General features: G+C 36.0%; 1 long non-coding RNA gene across 1 annotated transcript in view; it reads right to left on the minus strand.

The window, feature by feature from the left end:
• LOC130871792 (uncharacterized) overlaps positions 1–20,035 on the minus strand; it is a 97,868-nt gene that overhangs the window by 34,102 nt on the left and 43,731 nt on the right. The window contains exon 2 of the long non-coding RNA XR_009056855.1: positions 9,984–10,036. This is a non-coding gene — a long non-coding RNA (uncharacterized LOC130871792). The remainder of the gene's footprint in view (positions 1–9,983; positions 10,037–20,035) is intronic.

Raw genomic sequence — 20,035 nt, forward strand, 5'->3', positions numbered from 1 at the left:
TGTGGAGAAACACAATGACAGACTTCCTCCCTCAAACAGATGGAGACCAAGCTTTCAAATACATGATCCTCTGGGAACAGTTTCTCATTCAAACCACCACAGTCTGAATTAGTAAAATTTCTCATAGATCTCTGCTACTCAAAGACACAAGTTTTATGAATAAGACTCTTGTCACCCAAGTCAGGAAATTATAATTTTGTGTGATTTATTTATTTTGAGGCCTGTCTACTAGCAGTCACAAACATAGAGTTAGACTATTTCGTTTATATGAGTGGGCTAATTTCTACCTACATTTTAAAATACTAATTATATTCAAATCACTATCTCCTGTCTTTCTGAAATATATATATTGCCTTCTACTTGCTTAGCTATCTGTTGTGGGATATTTAGGGATGAGTGGCAAATAACTAGCAGGAGAGTGACCAATGATAGGCAGGACTTCCAGGAAGAGAGAGGAACTCCAGGTCAGAATCTGGCCTTTCAGGAGATGCCGGTAAGAAGGTGGAAGTTGGATGTACAGAATGGAGGATAGGTAAATGGTCATGTGTCAGAATGTAGATTAATAGAAACAGGTTAAATTATAAGAGCTAAGTTAGAATAAGCCTAAGCTAACAACCAAGCTTTCATAATTAATAATAAGTCTCCATGTCATTATTTGGGGTCTGGAAGTCCTCAAAAAAGCTGACAAGAGAGTTTAACTATAGTTATCATCCTGTTATATGTTTATAACTGAAATCACCATCTTTAACCCAAACCAACTCTTTATAGTCAGGTAACGACATCTGCATCTAACCATACTTTCTTGTAAACCTTTGAGAGTTCTTCAAGATTTTCACACATAAATTGCAAAGTGTTTCCAATTTAATTTCTTGAAGATTTTTGCGATGAAGCCAATTCAACTGTATTGTCTATCTCTCTTCTTGGCTCACACTCATGTTCTTTGATCTTTCCTGCTTGATTAAGTTGTATAGCTTTCACGCTTGAAAAACTCTCAGACGTCATTCTAAAATATAACATCTGGCCTGTTTATAGCAGCTTTTAAATTTACCCATTTTCTCTTCATTGTCCTTAATTTTTACTTTTTATTCTTTGATATTTTGATGCAATTATATTATTATCACCTCCTTCTTCTTTCTTCTTCAACTCCTTCTATGATGCTCCCACACCACCACACATACCGAACCAATCTCTTTTTAGTTCAAAGGAGTTATCACTGACTGAAAAGCTCTTGAGATCTGGCATATGATTACTCATCTTGCCCCTCATCCACCTCTGCTCTTCAAACATGCCATATTAGTAATTCTCTAGTGGTATTTCTTTAGTTGCATTATGCACTTAGTGTACCTGGAACTATCTCACATATTTAGCTAGTGTACCTGTCTTTTAAATCTTTTACATCTCCTTCTCTTCAGACCCCACTTGAAGCTGTTACCCTGGATTACATCTGTGTTCTTTTATCTATATATACATCTCCAAGAACAAACACAACTTATGACTACTGAGTATCATATGCCTACTACATTACCTAACAAACAATAAAATATGAATGCTGATTGAGTAAATCCATAAAATATAAACATGTTACAAATTAAAATAAATGGTGATCATATACTTGCATACGTTATTTTTGACATTTCTTACTTTTAAAACATGTTTATACTTATTTGATTCTTAGCATTTTTAGATTCACAAGGGAAACTGAAATGAAACAATTGAAAGTTGATATATACTTTCATTGACTTATGTAAGAGAAAAGGAATGGCATAATATACATGGTGACTTCTTCATTCATAGAAGTTCTCAAAAGGGAAATTGATTTATTTACGCATTATATTTATCAGTCTTGATTATACCAAATGCTTAAATAAACTACTAAGAAGTTATTATGGGTGGAGCATTAGTGAGGCTATATTGTTAAAATATATTCAGTGTAAACCCTTACATTTGGGGGGTTGCTCTGTCAAAAACCAAAGTTTGGTTGGATGTCTTAAAAATGTCTTATTGATATAGGATGAATTTCACTGTAGGTGCTGTTGTTGACTAGAAAATTAGACAACATTTACACTCTTTTGCTAGTTTTGGATATATTAAGTCAGGTGATGGGCGATGCTGAAAATGCATAGTGGCAAGAGAGAGTCATGAGGTTTGTGGTTAATAAAAAGAAGTAACAGATCTATCAAGTAAATACTGGCAAACACTTCCCCCTTGGATCAGCAAACTTCTCTCAATAAAGATGTTTCCAATACTTTTGTTTGGGGGGAAATACCAAAGTAAGGGACGTAAATTTTCCCTTCTAATAATAGTAGACCATGGAAATGTGCCCCAAGCCAGACTAAGACTAAGACAATCACAAGGGTAAATCAAGCACAAAGGTTGTTTCTGCCTCAATAATTCAGGTAATTAAAACTCAAATAGGTTAAGGCATGTAGCTGGCACTTTTCCTATTTTCTTTGGTAGTAGATACACATGAATTTTTTTCATAAGTCTGGAACCAGTTTTAAGCTATAGAATTCTCTGGTTGTGGTATGCTTGGAAATATGGAACGAATTACTGGAGTTTCGAATGATACATTCAAGCAATAAATTAATTTGATGGCAATAAATTAATGAGAAGGCAAAGCTTTTGTATGACACTATGGCATGCAAAAGCATTGACATAGGGAACCCTTGCTTTATACACATATGGAGAAAACACTTACGTACTTTCTTTAGTTTTGACCTCTCCTCAACAGGCATCTCAAATTTAATTTCTAAAACTGGCTTCTTTTTTATGTTTCTCCCTACATCCCACACACTTGTCCTCCCATATACCTTAGTTTAATTTAGGATAATGTCATCCATCCAGAAACACAAGGAACAAATTTTCGGAATTTTCCAAGCTTTCATCTGCCTTCATACTGCAATTTTCCTTTCCCCCTTGACTATACAGAAAGTCTGTGAGAAGTTTCACTGACTCCATTCCCTAAGGGACTCCAAAATCATGCACTAATACTACTCCCTGGATTTTCAAACCTTTCATTATTGCTGTATGTTTTATTCAGCTTCTTTACTAAGACTAGTGAAATGTCATGGTTAAGCATATTCAAATCTGTTCTGCCTCCTTTGGGTAGCCACTGGTAATCAAACTGTAACACAAACTACAATGCTATTTTGTACCTAGGAAAAACTAGGGATCTTCATTTTGCAGAGAAAACTTTCTAATACTTCCTTCCATCACAACAAAAATATAAACCTTATTAAAGGACTGTAAGGATAGCATTTCCCACTATTATGGACAGAGAAGCATATTGTTTTCCTCCAAGAGTAGAAATTCTAGATGTTTGTAGTGGTTGATGGAGGTTAAGCACACAAAAGAAAAGAAGAAAAGTTTCATTAGAAAGGAATTCTATTAGAACTAATATTTAAGAATGCAAAGTCATCAGCTAAAGGAGGAATTAAGAAGTCATTAAACTGGAATCATGAGCTCTTACAGTTTTTTGAGACTCCTGAAGAAAGTGTAGACTTTGATGCTAAACCCGGGAGACCTCCTCAAGCTGCTCAGTAGCTTGAAAAGGAAGAAAGAATTTCAAAAATCACTGAGGCTGAGACCTTCACTACAGAATAAATGAAGGTAAAGGTCTTTGGTTGTTAAGAGCTTACAATATTTGGTTCTGGAAACATACGCACAAATTTTTAAATTCATAAGCAAATATGAATACATATTTTCACATCAATAAGCACAATATACATGACATATTCCTGACAGGTTATACAGAGGAAATTGTACAAACATGTTGATTCATGTGCAGACACTTACACATGTGCATGTATAACTGCACATTTACACATACATATAAACTTATTCTTGTACATAAATTGTCTATTTTTTTCCTATGCTTACCAAGCAGAGCATATCCATTCTTCAGATACCATTATAGCCTAAGTCAAAATGCTACTACTCCACTTTGACTCCTCAGAACACAGCAGTTTTAAAGATTATTGTTGGCTTAAAGATTCTCAATTTTCCCAGAGAAGAGAGACATATGAACAACCTTAAGTAAAGGTCACTAAGTACAATGAAATATATGGGAATATGCCCAAGGAAGTTGTGACAGATGAGCAAAGATGGAGTCAGTCCAGGATAGACTTGTAAAAGGAATCTTAAACTACACAAGATACAAAACAACGGTGGGTGTATTAGACCGACTTTATTCAGTAGCAATTATGTGACAAGATAGAAATGTATCTGAATTTAGCTTTCACGGCCATTTTAATTTCTGCAGATTCACTAAACTTATTCACTGTTGCCTTGTGTGATTAATACACCATTAAGCTATGCAGAAAACTTGAATTAAGGAAGATAAGGTAATAAATTCCTAGTGTAAATTGACAGTCATCAGAATTATCAAGAACAATATTTAAAAACATGATATATAGTAGCAACACCCTCCTAGCTTACTTGATTCATTGTTTTCTGGTTCTTGTCTTTCTGGGTGCTGGAATTTAGATATAAGTTTACCTTTATGGGATAGCCTTTGCTGGAGAGGTTGTGGAGAAAGGGGTACACTCATCCATTGCTGGTGGTAATGCAAACTTGTGCGACCACTTTGGAAATCAGTGTGGCGGTTTCTCAGGAAATTCGGGATCAACCTACCCCAGGACCCAGCAATACCACTCTTGACAATATACCCAAGAGATGCCCTATCATATTACAAAAGCATTTGTTCGACTATGTTCATAGCAGCATTATTTGTAATAGCCAGAACCTGGAAACAACCCAGATGCCCTTCAATGGAAGAATGGATGAAGAAAGTGTGGAATATATACACATTTCCCAGGACCCAGCAATACCACTCTTGGGAATATACCCAAGAGATGCCTTATCATATTATAAAATCGTTTGTTCAACTATGTTCATAGCAGCATTATTTGTAATAGCCAGAACCTGGAAACAACCCAGATGCCCTTCAATGGAAGAACGGATGGAGAAAGTGTGGAATATATACATACTAGAGTACTACTCAGCGGTAAAAAACAATAGCATCTTGAATTTTGCATGCAAATAGATGGAAATAGAAAACACTATCCTGAGTGAGGTAACCCAGACCCAAAAAGAGGAACATGGAATGTACTCACTCATAATTGGTTTCTAGTCATAAATAAAGGACATTGAGCCTATAATTTGTTATCCTAGAGAAGCTAAATAAGAAGGTAAACACAAAGAAAAACATATAGTCAGCCTCCTGGATAATGGAAGCAGACAAGATTGCCGGACAAAAATTGGGAACTTGGGGGTGGGGTGGGATGGGGGTAAGGGGAAATGGGGAGCGAAAAGTGAGAAGGGGAGGATTGGGGGAGCTTGGGGGGAATGGGATGATTGGGATAAAGGAAGGGTGGATATGGGAGCATGGAAGTATATATCCTAATTAAAGGAGCCATCTTAGGGTTGGCAACAGACTTGACTCTAGAGGGGATCCCAGGTGTCCAGGGAGATGTCCCCAGTTAGTTCCTTGGGCAGCTGAGGAGAGGGAACCTGAAATGGCCCTATCCGATAGCCATACTGATGAATATCTTGCATATCACCATAGAACCTTCATCTGGCGATGGATGGAGATAGAGACAGAGACCCACATTGGAGCACCGGAATGAGCTCCCAAGGTCCAAATGAGGAGCAGAAGGAGGGAGAACATGAGCAAAAAAGTCAGGACCGCGAGGGGTGCATCCACCCATTGAGACAGTGGGGCTGAACTATTGGGAGCTCACCAAGGCCAGCTGGACTGGGACTGAAAAAGATCAATCCGGACTCTCTGAACATGGCGGACAATGAGGGCTGATGAGAAGCCAAGGACAATGGCACTGGGTTTTGATCCTACTTCATGTTTTGGCTTTGTTGGAGCCTAGCCTGTTTGGATGCTCACCTTCCTAGACCTGGATGGTCGGGGAAGGACCTTGGACTTTCCACAGGGCAGGGAACCCTGACTGCTCTTTGGACTGGAGAGGGAGGGGGAGAGGAGTGGGGAGAGGGGGAGAGGAGGGGAGGATGGGGAAAGGAGTGGGGGAAGGGAGAGGGAAATGGAAGGCGGGGAGGAGACGGAAATTTCTTTTCAATAAAAAAAAAGAAAAAAAATTGAGAAAAAAAAGTTTACCTTTGTGTGTGTGTGTTTGTGTGTGTGTGTGTGTGTGTGCTATTTCTATTACCTTTCTTAAGATACTATGACTTTTTAATGGAAGAGGAACTTAAATAAGACTGATTTGATTCTATTTTCCTATAAGTGCATTGTTTACAACATTTTGATGGGGCACCATTATGTGGGGAATTGCCTACTTAACACTTGACTTAATTAATTACATGATTCACTTGTCTTTTTTTGGTATGTTTTTGTGACCTTCCTTCCTTTTAAATTTGAGTGACCAAGCAAAGCCAAGATACATCATATATAATTGCCTATCTTCTTGGAGAAGTTGGGATTGCTGAGATATAGAGTCGTTCAGAAAAATAAGACAAGAAGCTGTCACTGTCCCGAAATAAGTCACAAGACTTGTCTTCCCCAAGATTTCTCAGAGTTTGCTATTTTTCTAGACACTCATTTTATGTGCTTGGGTCCTGGTGGCACTTCATTTGTAATCCATTTGAACATGAAACCAGAGAGTGATGAGACCACAAACAGACTCTGCCAAGGGCCATGTCTATATCCCTTTTTATGTTAGCTAATTTCTATTTTCTTCCAAAGAAATTAGTAAATTGTGTCTCCATATTTTAAAGAATATTACCACTAAACTCAGACTACGAGATCTGGTGTTCTTTCAACTACAGCTCAGTCCAGTGATAATTCTAATTTTGTTGGCGAGATAATGTCCATGACTCAGATGGCATGAATAGCAGGCTTTATCACACAACATATTTAAGTGACACTATTTTTTTCACACAGTTTCTTCTTTCATGTATTATTACTCTTTGGTAAATAAATATAAAGTTTTTAATTCATTAAAACCATTTTTCATAGAGTATGAACAAAAATAACAATATCACAATGCAAATACTACATGAAAGGTAACAGAGATTCTAATTCATACCAAGACATGTGCTTAGAATTTTGAGATCATATGAGTAAATTTATCATACCATAAATACTTTCTCAAATACTTGAATCTATATATGATATGTTGAGATAATTTTGTATCTGAATACCAAAGAAAATCACAAAAATTTCATTCAAAATAAGTTCCATTGCACATTACAATCTATATGTTTATATTTCTATGCCTAATCCATTAGAAAATTACGATTTAATCCATTAGGACAAGAGATGGCACCTTATAAAATGCATGTGTGATTTAATAGTTTTATATGATAACTCTCTTTTGTCTCATTTCAATCCAATTTAGCTAAATGAATATTTATTCAGCACTCATTAATTTCAAAGATGAGTAATACACAGTCATTACAATCCAGGCAAGTAGCCTACTGTGGGCAAAAAGATAAATACAAATTAATTTTTATAAGTGAATTCAGTTTTTCTTCAGACTTCTATGAACCGGTATGACAAATGATTGTCCCAGGGGAAGAGAAGCATATCTTAAGTCTTATGGTAAGATATGGCATTTGTGGCAAATCTTGAGGAATATAGATGATTGTCAATTTTACCTATTAAGACAATTTTTTTGATCATCTATACCATTTGCTTTCCTCTGACAGTAACACACTTACCTATTGCTATTTTCTATGCCTCTTACAAAACATTTTTTTCACTCCTTCATTTCTTGATTCAATATACAAATGGGAATTATTCTTTTGTATGTCTGCCAGGAGTGTAATTAAGGAAAGCTTTTCTCTGTTTTATTTTGAAGTTCTATTTTAAAAGCAATGTTTAGAGGATCTATTAAATAAATTATGATACACCCAAAGATCATCTAATGCATGTCATTAATAAGAGGAAATGGATATTGTTGACTTAGACGGAGATCTTCAATTAAAAGAGAAGAAAAGCTTAGAATTGTGGAGACAGTATGAAAGTACTTTATTGTTGATTATGGACATGACAAAAGAGTAAAATAAGCAAATGTTAGGAAACTTAGTTTTGGGGGAAATGCCACTTCACGTACAACATAATTCTTTATTTTTTATTTTAAGTAATTCACACAACTTGGGTTTATGTTAGAGGTGCCAAGTTTATATTATCTATTTTTACACAAAATGATTTTATTAAAATGGAGTTTTGTAGCATCATACTAAATACTAAAAACAAGAATCTCTTTCTCTGAGTTAACAGAAAGAATTGCTTTTTAAATCAATTATTGCTTTGTAATAATTCAGGAAATGTTAATATTTAGAGACTCTTAAAAGTTAAATTATCTGTAGGTATAAATGGTTCTTTTCTATAGATGGGGATAGAAGCCACAGTAATGTGCATGCTAGGAAAATAGTCAATTACTGAGTTACAATATCAGCCTCCAATTAAATACTGGAACAGTAAAATTCCAGGGAAGCTATAATTAAAAAGTTCACATCAATGCTGAATTTTAAATTTCTTAGAATTAAAGACTAAATGTAGTTTTTAATCAATAAACAGTCTCATTTTTTTCAATGTCAAAAATGTCAGCAGTGGCAAATAAAGATGAAAACCAATGAGTGTAACAATACAAATCTCAGTTTACAATATACTCATTACCAAATATATTTTTTGTGAGAAATGCAACAGACAACATGTATGAAGTTTTAACGGCGTCATGAAAGCTTGTCTATTCATTAGGAAACACTACAATGCTTCTGTACAAAGACACCTGTAGCCAGCCCTGCACACAACAGCTAGGAAGCAGAAGCTCTGCGCTCCTATTCCTGTACCTGCGCCCAGACTGCTTCAGCATGGCTTGCACATGGTGTTCTCCCATCAACTCCTCAGGTGGCCCTGCACATGATTCTCTGGGATCAGCTCCACTATCTTTCATTCCGAGCACCAAAAGAACCAGGACACTATTTCCACAGGGACCTAAATAGTCATTTTACAGTGTTCCCCAACCTCTCTTTATTTGTTTTAATTTGATCTTCATTTCAGTTCAACGAATTGCCACGAATGATGTCGCACATGTACTTTACAAATGAGGAAGCGTCACCATACAGGCCATAATATGGGGGCCACAAATCTTGGCAAGTGAGTGAACTTTTCCCCAACAACATAACAAAGCTAACGAATCATTAAGCCAGCTCTAAATCAATACAGTCTATCTGACTCCCGGAGCACTGTTAACTTTTATGTTACTGTTTGGTTTCATCCGAGGTCTCTGATCTGTACTGCTCTGTTCTGTGAGGCATGAAGCAGCCTGTCCCGGATTAGAAAGGAGGTTCTAGAGTGTGGGAGTGGGGGCTGACCTACAGCTGAGCAATCTGCGTATGATTCACCACAATTAACCAATTTGGCTTGAAATGTCTACAATTAAGTTATTATCAGAGAAGCAGTTACTAGACTAGAAACTCTAAATTTATCTTCATGTACATCCTAGCCAAATAAGAGCTGCATTTTCAGTACTTTTAAGCAGAGTAAAAACCGAAGAAAATCATTCCAAATTAACATTTACATTGTTAAATTGTTCACAACTAGGATTTGTGCATTAAATGTTTATACTATTTACTTAAAATGTATAGGCATAGGAAAGCAATAAAAATATACAATTATTGTACATAAGAGATAATATCAATGTCTGCCTGTAAAGGTTCCTGAAGGAGGGAAATTACATATAGTGTGCCCAAGTTATTATAAAGTCATGGAGAATGCAATGAAAGAAATGTCTACATAGATAAAACAAAATGATGTTTTCAGTAAAACAAACAAATACAGCAGAAAAATATTCAAACTGACAAACACCATGACGAGTTCAAGTTTAGCAATTAGGCAGAGATAATGCACACCACAGACAACAAGCGGCATCAGTCCTACCTACATCTAATGATGACGGTATATTTTGAAATAATTAAAACATATTTATAATTAAAAAAAAGATTTTTCCTACCTTTATAGTTCATTTTTTCATTAAATGCTTTCTGAGTGATCATTAAAGGTAACCTGGGAAATAAAAAAAAAATAGATGACATGGGGGGAAACAGAAGAGTTAGGTAGCTTTAAAGTCATTATCAGCGTTTAATATTTGTACTCAGTAAGCTGGGGAACCGTACACTGTCTCAAGGCATCCTTCAATCCCACGTCACATGTTCATGAGGCTGATAATGCTGTCCGTGACTAGAGGGGAAGACACATTATAGCAAAAGTGTCTTATGTGGATTAAGTTTGTTCATGCTTCATTACATATTTATGATAGTATATGTAATCATCAAAACTCTTTACTGTCTATCACTACTAGCCAATTTAGTAACTTCACTGTTGACGTCTTGAAGAGGGGACAAGCAAAAAAAAAAAATCACACCATATTGAAAAGATGAAGTAAAACAACTAAATGACAACAAAATTAAAAACTAAGTTACTCTGGATTTGGGGCTCCACCTCTCCAGAGATGGTTCACTGGGTAAGGGTATTTGTTTCTGAGGAAAGTGCAGGTTTGGTTCTCACCATACAACATAGTGGTTCACAATTATTTATAAATAAGTTGTAGGAAATCTGATGCTCCCCCTGAGAGCTCTCTGGGCAGCACATGCACACATGGTGCACATGCATATATGTAGGCAAAACACAGTCATACATATAAGATACAATAAATCTAAAAACTTAAATTGAATACTTAAAAGACATATAACATATTACATTACTAAAAATATAGGTGCCAAGAAAGCAGATAATTGTTTAGCTATGGTAAAACTTCTGCCAAGGTAACATACATTCTGCATTTTTAGGCATCTTTCATTTTCTGTAAGGCTTAGTTTTATGTTGTAGAAATAATACTGAAAATCTTCCCGTTAATTTAGTTTTAAGATTCATCTTCTGAACTTCCTTCAGGATTCAAATCAAGTGGTATCTGCTAGAAGGGCGTGCTTCATTTAAAACGTATTTTCTCTATATGATCAACAAAGAGGAAAGAATACATGCTTTTCTCCATTATTAACCAAGTGGACTGTTCTTTATGAGACATATATATCTATGTATACCTCATTCATATATATACATATGCATATATACATATATATACACACACAAACACACATCCCCAAGCCCTTTGCACACATTTCCATTTCTATAACTCAAATCATACACTGTGGATACAACAAGTTCAGGATGGGGTTAGGCTGATTGTTAGTCTCTTAACTAGGTGTCTATAATTAGATCAGGTTACATCAGGGTGTTGTATTTTACCTAAAACAACATACAACTTAACACTCCTGAAAGCTGTATGGACAGAGTTTTAAAAGTATTACGTGTAACCATTTCCACTTCCTAACAACAACATCATGGTTTAGATCATTATTAGTACATTGTGACCTTTCAAAAGCTGCAGCTTCTTGCCTGGTGATGGAATGATTTGGATATACAACGGCTCCAACAGTAACTTCATGTCCAAGGAATTTGATAAGGCCTTTTCCCCACAAAAGCTCTATTGGAGTGAGTGATATGACTGGCTTTCTGTGGCACAGACGGATCTCAATTGATCATATTTTTTCCAAGTGACAGCTGGAACATGGCCAATAGAAAGGTTTCAGAAATGGTTCTTAAGCAACTTGTAGAGGCCAACTGAGGTCTTGTCAGCTGGCCTGAAACTAGAAATGACAGCATCCCAAGGATATATTGTCAGATTGTCATGTTTAATACCTTTTTGGAATAAAAATCCCCATGCAAGTAAAATGTGCTGTATTTTAATGCCACAGACACCTAGGAAATGTAATTTATAACTTTGCTTATTTTATATACTACAGAGTAAATATAGTATAATTTGCTAAAATCACATATACATATATTCTTTTGAAATATACATGTATATGGGGTTAAATTAGTAGAAGATACAGAAATTTATCACTAAAATGTATCCCATCTGTTGGTGAAACCAGGAGAGCCCATTTGAAGGGGTATCAAGGATTTATTATACACAACAAAGTAAATAGTCACCATGGTCCTCCATTCTGCTCAGGGGTGAATGGAACCAGCAGTCCGATTTCCAACTACCACAGGAGAAAGCAAGCAATCACCCACTCTTTCCTTTTAAGAGGTCATGTCAGCAGACAAGAAACACTGCCTTTATTGGTTGACATAGCCTAATGTTGTGGGCACAATGAATACCCACTACACTTCCCCCTTTTGACTAAATAAGGTTCCAAACCTAATACAAAATGATATGCAATAAAAACTATTGTCAAGTATTTTCCAGGGGGAAAGAGGGTAATAGCATGCACAAAAATAGAACTACAACCAACAAGGACAAGATGAAGTAAGAAGCACATACTAAATGTTCAGATCATAGGTGAATGGCAAATTACAGAGATTATTTCAATAGCTGTTTTATTTGGAAGAGTGTAAGTCTTATACCTAATATGCCTTTGTTAAGGTAACAGAGAATAGTAACTGTGACCATCTGGTCTTTAATTTCATCAAAGAACCGAGAAGAAAAATAATATTACCTGAGCAAGCAGGAAATGCAAGCAAGTGACTTACAAAAGATGCAAGAAATGACAGAGACAGTTGGCTGCCTGGACAGTCACTCAAAGATGCTTGGCATCATTGGGGCAACCAACTTTGACTATAAGCCTAGAATATTTGACAAACTATTTTCAGAAGCAGGAAAATTCAAGACTTTATCCTGTCTTGTCAAGGTTCGGCAGTCACGTTTCCTTTTGTCCTGCTTATCCAGATTGGACAGTGTGCTTACTGTCAGCAGTTGAGGTTTACTCTCTCTTGTGGTGGCTGGCGATTGAACTACTGGTTTCATTCATCCTTTGGCAAAATGGAAGACCACGGCGGCTATTTACCTTGTAGTGTATCCATGAGTGTATCATGAGAAATTCTTGATACCCCTTTAAGTGGGCTCTCATGGTTTTGCCTACACCGATCTCTCATTTTGGAAAATACAAAATAATAATGTTTATTTAGAAAATTAGATTCAAAATGTCTTGCTTTTACTGGAGTTTATATATTAATCAATGAAATTAATATTTATATATGGTGTGTTCTTCTTATTTGTTTTGTTCATTTTGAAATCCCTTATTAATATGCCATATTTCTAATTAAGAGACTTAAAAAACACCCTGTAAACTTTATCACATAGACTACGATGGGAAAGGAGAGTATTTGCATTGGTCCATGTCCTTGAGGAACACAGATCCCCTTACTGATCCTCAGAGATTCTCTCCACTATGGTATCAACTCTTCCAATGATTAACAACTAACATATAATTTCTGTATTTTATGTTTCTGCTACCTAGTAAACTGCTTCAAGGCATATTATTTAACTACTTATGGGCACCCAAGTTCTGAAAAGTGTGCTGCTCTGACTTCAAAGGGAAAATGGTTAGATGGTTACTATGTATCTTCATCTAGCTGGTAGTGAAAAAGAAGGAGCTGTCTTAAGTTTTACCAGAGTCCCTCTTTGCTTTCTTTCCCATTATATTGCCTAAAATATAGACTCAAAAGTTAGACATACACTTAAAGTTTGTATAAAATTATGTATTTTGTAGTCATAAGCCATGCCCCCAGTAATAGCAAGTATATTATTTACAGTCTTTGTTCATGCTACACACAGTCCATTACCCTCGCTCCACTCTACATATAATGCCTTTTACTCTTCTCAGGGTCAGTCTCGTTGCCAGTTTCATGACTTAAACACACATCTACAAGCATACGTATACACGCAAAAAAATCTTAGAATCTAGGGTCTGCATCTGAGATAAAACATTTAGTGTTTGTCTTTCAGACCATAGGTTGCTTCATTTAAGAATCTCCAGTTGTATCCTATTTCTGGAAACTAGCATGGCTTCATTTTTTATAGCTGAATAAAATTCCACTGAGTCCATTAGCCACATTATTTTTCTTTCTTTAGTGGTGGACATCTTGGGTGTTTCCCTTTCATAGCTATTCTGACTAATGCAGCAATAAACATAGAAGCACATCTTTTTTTGTCAGTTCCAGGGTTATATATTTTCAAGGGTGCAGCTGTGTGATAAATCTGTCAAAATTCCAATGTACAGAAGATGGAAAAAATAAAACAAGCTTTATTTAAGTATACAGCCTAGATTTAATAAACATTTGCAATTTGTCATGTTGGTTTTAGTGACATCATCCTTAAACACTAAATGAAGCCACTGTTCTTTCCTCAAGCCATTTTTAAAGGAGTACCATTTCCATTCATTGTAAAATGGCTCCCTTCACAAGTCCTTTCCTTGTCTTAGTCTCTTTTTCTTATCTTTCCCAAAGTGAATTATTTTCTAATATGTGATGTAGTTATTCATTAAAGTGCTGATCATTTGCCTTCCCAGAATTTAAGATGCATGGTGAACATGTATTGCAGCCAAGTTTCATCTGTTGTGTTCTAGTTCCTCTCCATGCAAACCAAATATCAACAATAATCTGAAGTTACAGTCTGTTTTCAATACATAGTTTTTGCCTTGCCTGAGAAAGAAAATATGTACCCATATCAAAGCTACCTTGTAGTTCTTTGGCCTCTTTATCCCCTATTGACATCTGTATATCCTTCAGATTTCAACTGAAATGTTCCTTCTTCAGATAGGCTTTTCCCCCTCATATTAGCATTATTTACTGCATACCATGGCTCAGCAAATGTGATGATTACTAGTTTGATTTTTTTTGTGTATCATCTCTCAATAAAGACAATAGTGGAAAATAAAATGACAGGATAGTCCCATTGCTAAGGCCTAGGAATGATGTGATTAAGTGATCCAGAATATCCACTTGTAAATCTCACCTATGGTTGCTGCTCTGCGGGGTAACTTCTTGTCTTTCCTTCAGGAAAAATGCACATTTTATGAATATGCAAACTAGCTCTTCTCCTGAGAAATAAGAACATAAATCGTGGAAGGCTATAACTAAGGTGATCATCATCATAATCTGCACTCTCACACTGCAGGGATGGTGGTGTGACTGAGCATGGATTAAAGTGTCATCACAATGGATGTATAGCCCTGATGGATTCTACAATCCTTCCATATCTGGGGAGGTAGAAACCACTTGGACAAGACCATAGATCGTGATCTTTATTCTTTCTAGTTAGGTTGAATCTGTATCACTCCAGAACCACGACTGGCATGCAGATGTGAATACTTTGATGTCAATCATATGTGAACAAATAGACAATTTTATTTTATATTAGCAGATAATAGTTGATATAGCAGATGAATTTAATTGGGTCAGAGTCTAAATGGTGGCCAGACTATGCAGGAAAATAAAGGAACATTATGTAAAGTCAGGGTCCCAGGCTTTTGAGAAAGAAAGAAATAACAGATGTGGCTTTCTTTGAAGTTTATCTGGAGGTGCTCAGCCAGAGAACAAAGTGAGACTTGAGTCCTCAGCCCTCCCATAGATTTTGGAAAGAGAGGCTATGTGAGTTTGCATTGGTATCTCAGGTTATTAATGTATGACTAGGTCTCCTATATCATTCCCAATGCAAACAATTATACCTTATAAATATTCTATTGTAATCATTAGCAAAATTATGAACAAAAATATTCATGCTGACATAAAATATTGAAATGCATTTTTTAATTTGTTGCTTAAGAACTTACATGAACACAGATGGGTCAGTTTTGTGTTCAACTGTTTTTTTTTTATTTAACTATAACATAGTTTAAAGGAAGTGATTACTATCTACATTTAGATGCATGATTATTATCTTAACTTCTCTATTGCTATGATAAAATACCATGATCAAGGCAACTTAGAAAAGAAAAATTTTAATTGAGCTTTCAGTTCCAGAGGGTTGGAATCCATGGTGATGGACTGCAGACACAGTGGCAGAAACAGCTGAGAGCTCACATCTCTAATTTCAAGAAGGATGCAAGTGTAGGAATATCACTACTCCTCTGAAACCTCAAAGCTAACTCCCAGAAACGTATATATTCCACAAAGACCACACCTCTCAATCCTTCTCAAGGAGTTCCACTAATGGCACCAAATATTCAAATCTCTGAAATTTATGGGGGAATATCTCATCCAAACCACTGCAATGATGCAAATTTACTATTATCTGACATTATTCATATAATTAGATAGGTTTTCTCTCTTCAATTTCTTACTAAGAAAAAACAAGTTAACAGGTTACATTATTTCCATTTGCAGTTGTTTGCTCTCTGTATTTTTCCCACTATACTTCTGGAGGGCTTTAAATTCCTAGGAGTTGGTCTTAGTAAATACTATTTCATATTTAAAGATGAATTAATTTTAACAGATTATAAATAGAGAATTATATTCAGACACCAAAGAGAAAATGGCTGTGCTTCTTACTGAAGTTTCATGAAATAAATCTTAAATATTTCCTAGTGACCCACAAATAGAGTCCATGAAAATATATGAACTCCTATTCCTAAAAGGCCCTGCTCACAATCTTGTATCATTAAGACAGAATGCATATCATTTGTACTCTAGAACTTAATGATTTTATTCAAGAGGTCCATCATTTATCTGTATCCCTTCTATCTGATATAAACACACCCATACACACACACATACACACACCTTCACATACACAAACACATGCACATACATAAACTCACCTCTCTACCAACAGTTTAATCTTAGGCAATTTATAAGTGCTTGAATTATCAGCGAAACATAGAACTGATTCTATTTGTTTCACAAAAGAAAAGAACAATAAAATCTTAAAAAAGGACTCTAAAGACAAATTGAAGTATATAAAGGCATATAAAATTGAAGTAGTAACTTTCCCCAGAACACACAGAATTTTTCTACTTCTGAATCTGCAAAGCAAAGCTCTTATTTTATGATGATCAACAGCAGGAAAAGTAATAGAAACCATGTTATAAAGCATCCTTGTATTTTTATTAGACATTTCTCAGCCATGTGAAAATAAAGTCTGCCTTTGCACAATTTTACTTATATTGAAAAAAAAACCAAGTGAGCATTACTGTTTAAAATGTGTATAGGTGCAAACAGTATTAAATATATGCTTCTTTGATTTTGTGATGTGTGACAATAAATTCATGATTAAGGAAACTAGAATTTTAATACTTTGAAGCACATTCTGCAAGGGAAATGATTCCTTTGTATAAGGTATCTTGGCCATTACTATTCAAATTTATAATTCTTCAGATAATATATTCAGTGTTTAGATGATATTATATGAGAACCTAAAACTCAATTCCCACAGTATCTTAGCTATGCCTACTAACTAAATAGATTCAGGGTAGATTGTAATGAACTAAGAGTAAATATCAGGAGTATGTGAACTTTGCTTTAAGAAAGCCAAACAACTCTCTTTCATTCACCTATTTTCCATATGCAGAAATACTTCTAGAATAATTTCACTTATATTGTATAGTGCTTCGTTGTGTGCCAGTAACTGTAATTCTCTCTCAATGCACAGAATATTGAGCCTATTTTAAGGCATATATTAATGGGTTAGACAAGCACAACTTGAAAAGTGATAGCCAAGTCTAGATACAATTAGAGTAATGACACAGATTGATGGCAATGTAAATGGACTAAATATTGTAACTACAATTCTTGGTAACTGTTTTGTATATGTAATTTTACTGTGTTAAAGTTGAAACCTTCCTTTTTATTTAGACAGATAAGGGGATATGATGTGGAATAACCTTCTGTATATGTGTTTCTTTTATTGGTTAATGAATAAAGCAGCATTGGTTTATGGCAGGGTAGAATATAGCCAAGTTAGAAGAAATATAGAGAGAAGGTTGGTGGAGTCAGGGAGATGCTGTGTAACTGCCAAAGGATGAAGATGCCTGAAACCTTTCCAGTTGACCACAGCATTGTAGAGATACACTGGTTAATAGAAATTGATTAATTTAAGATGAAAGAGTTAGTTAAAAAGAAGTCTGAGCTACTAGGCCGAAGAATGTTGTAATTAATATAGCTTCTGAATGATTATTTGGGTCTGGGTGGCAGAAAAACGAATGAGCAGTCTTCATTTACATTGAAAATGTTGAATTTAGTTAAGACAATACCAATGACTTAGAGATATAATACAACTCCCCATACTACATTGAAACATATAATAGTACAATTCAATAACAATTTAAAATGATAAAAAGAAGTGGTTTGTTTTCCAGTTATGCCTATTTTCTGTGTGTGTGCCTGTGTGTGTGTTTTATCACATACTTACTGTTCCAAATAATAGGAAGAGGCACAAGATGAGGCCAAAATGAGTAGTCAGCTACTCCTGAACCCACTCTTATCTTTCTTCCTTATCCTCACTTCCTGTAGTATCTTCAGATGTGAATGCTTCCTACTCTATCCTGGGATAAGTCACTAGCAAAGTGCTTGTGTGTGTATGCGTTTCTGTGTGTGTGAGTGTATGTGTACATATTCATGTGCATGTTTACTTGTATGTGTGCATGTGTGTGCTTGTGTGAGTGTATGACTGTGTATGTGTGTGTGTGTGTGTGTGTGTAAGTACATGTATGTGAGTATGTGCCTATGTTGACAGAGGTTGCTATATCACCTGGTCCCACAGCCGTTCAATCACAAAAAACCACACAGTGGCCTACATTAATTGACAATTGTCTGGCCTATTAACTCAGGCTTTCTGATTAACTAATTCTTACATCTTACATTAACCCATAATTCTTGTCTGTGTTAACCACACAGTTTGATATGCTTATCAGTGAGGTGATGGGACGTGGTTGATCAGTATTTAGAATTAACCAGACCAGTTTAATATAATAGATTCAGCTTTTAATAAAAGGAAGAAAAAGAACTTACAAAACCAGCAATCCAGGAGTGCAGGGAACAAAAGAGGAAGAGGCAAGCACACCTGGATGTTTTATCTGTTTTTCTGTGGCCCCAGGGGGACACACCCTAAACAGAATGTGATTGGCTGAAGTTCCCCATCAAGTGAGGCATTCTCATCTTGATTCCTCTGTGTCTGGGTGACAACTTCAGATTGAGCCTTTCCTCTCCTATTCTGGTTACCCCATCTCTACTTCCTGCCTAGCTACTGACCAATCGGCATTTTATTAAACTAATACAAGTAACAGATCTTTACAGGGTACAAGACTATTGTCCCACAGCATACCTGTGTGTGTGTCTCTATATCTGTCTGTGTGGGGGTGTATGTGTGCATATGCGCATGTGTGTGCATGTGTGCAGTGTGTGTGCTTGCATGAGTGTGGATGATGGTGTGTGTGTGTGTATGTGTGTGTGTGTTTTGGGCAGATTTGCCTTCAGACATGATGTTGGATTTTCCTCTGTATGCTGTGATTACCATTAATGAAGAAAGAAGTTTCTTTGGGCCTATAGCAGAGCTATAGGGAAAAGAGCTAGGCAGGGGGAAAAACTAAAAGGAATGCTGGGGGGGAAGGAGGCAGAGTCAAAGAGAAGCCATGTAGCCCCACCAGAGTCTGACACTGGAACTTTAGCCAGTAAGCCACAGCAATGTGGTGATACACAGATTTAAAAAAAATGGATTAAATTAATATTTAAGAGTTAGCCAATAAGAAGCTAGAGCTAATGGACCAACCAGTGATTTAATTAGTACAGTTTTGTGTGATTATTTCAGGAATCAGTGGCAGGGAACCAACAAGCAGTCCCTCATTGCTACAAATTGGCACACCAACGTGGTGGACTAAATCAATGTAAATCCTGAGAAAGCTTAAAAAGAAATCTCAGATACAAAAGAACAGAGTTAAGCATGGTTTGGTAGGAGCATTTTCTTGGGTGGGCTCTGTTTTGATAGAAGCAAGCTGAGGCATGGCTTCTTTAAGAGAGGTTTTCCTGATTCAGCAAGAAGCAGAAAAAAAGCCTTGCCATTTTAAAATGTTGGCTTTCTGGGCCTTGCTGCCAGCATAATCTCTGGCTCTTTCAGGAGGTTGAGCATTTACATGGGGTTTGCAAGCAGCATGTTACCAGCTGCTTAATGACTCGACATAGACCTGCTTCATACTTGGAACTGGGGCAGTGTGTGCAGCTCAGAGGCAA

Source organism: Chionomys nivalis, chromosome 3 (assembly GCF_950005125.1).
Source record: "Chionomys nivalis chromosome 3, mChiNiv1.1, whole genome shotgun sequence".
Classification (NCBI taxonomy): domain Eukaryota; kingdom Metazoa; phylum Chordata; class Mammalia; order Rodentia; family Cricetidae; genus Chionomys; species Chionomys nivalis.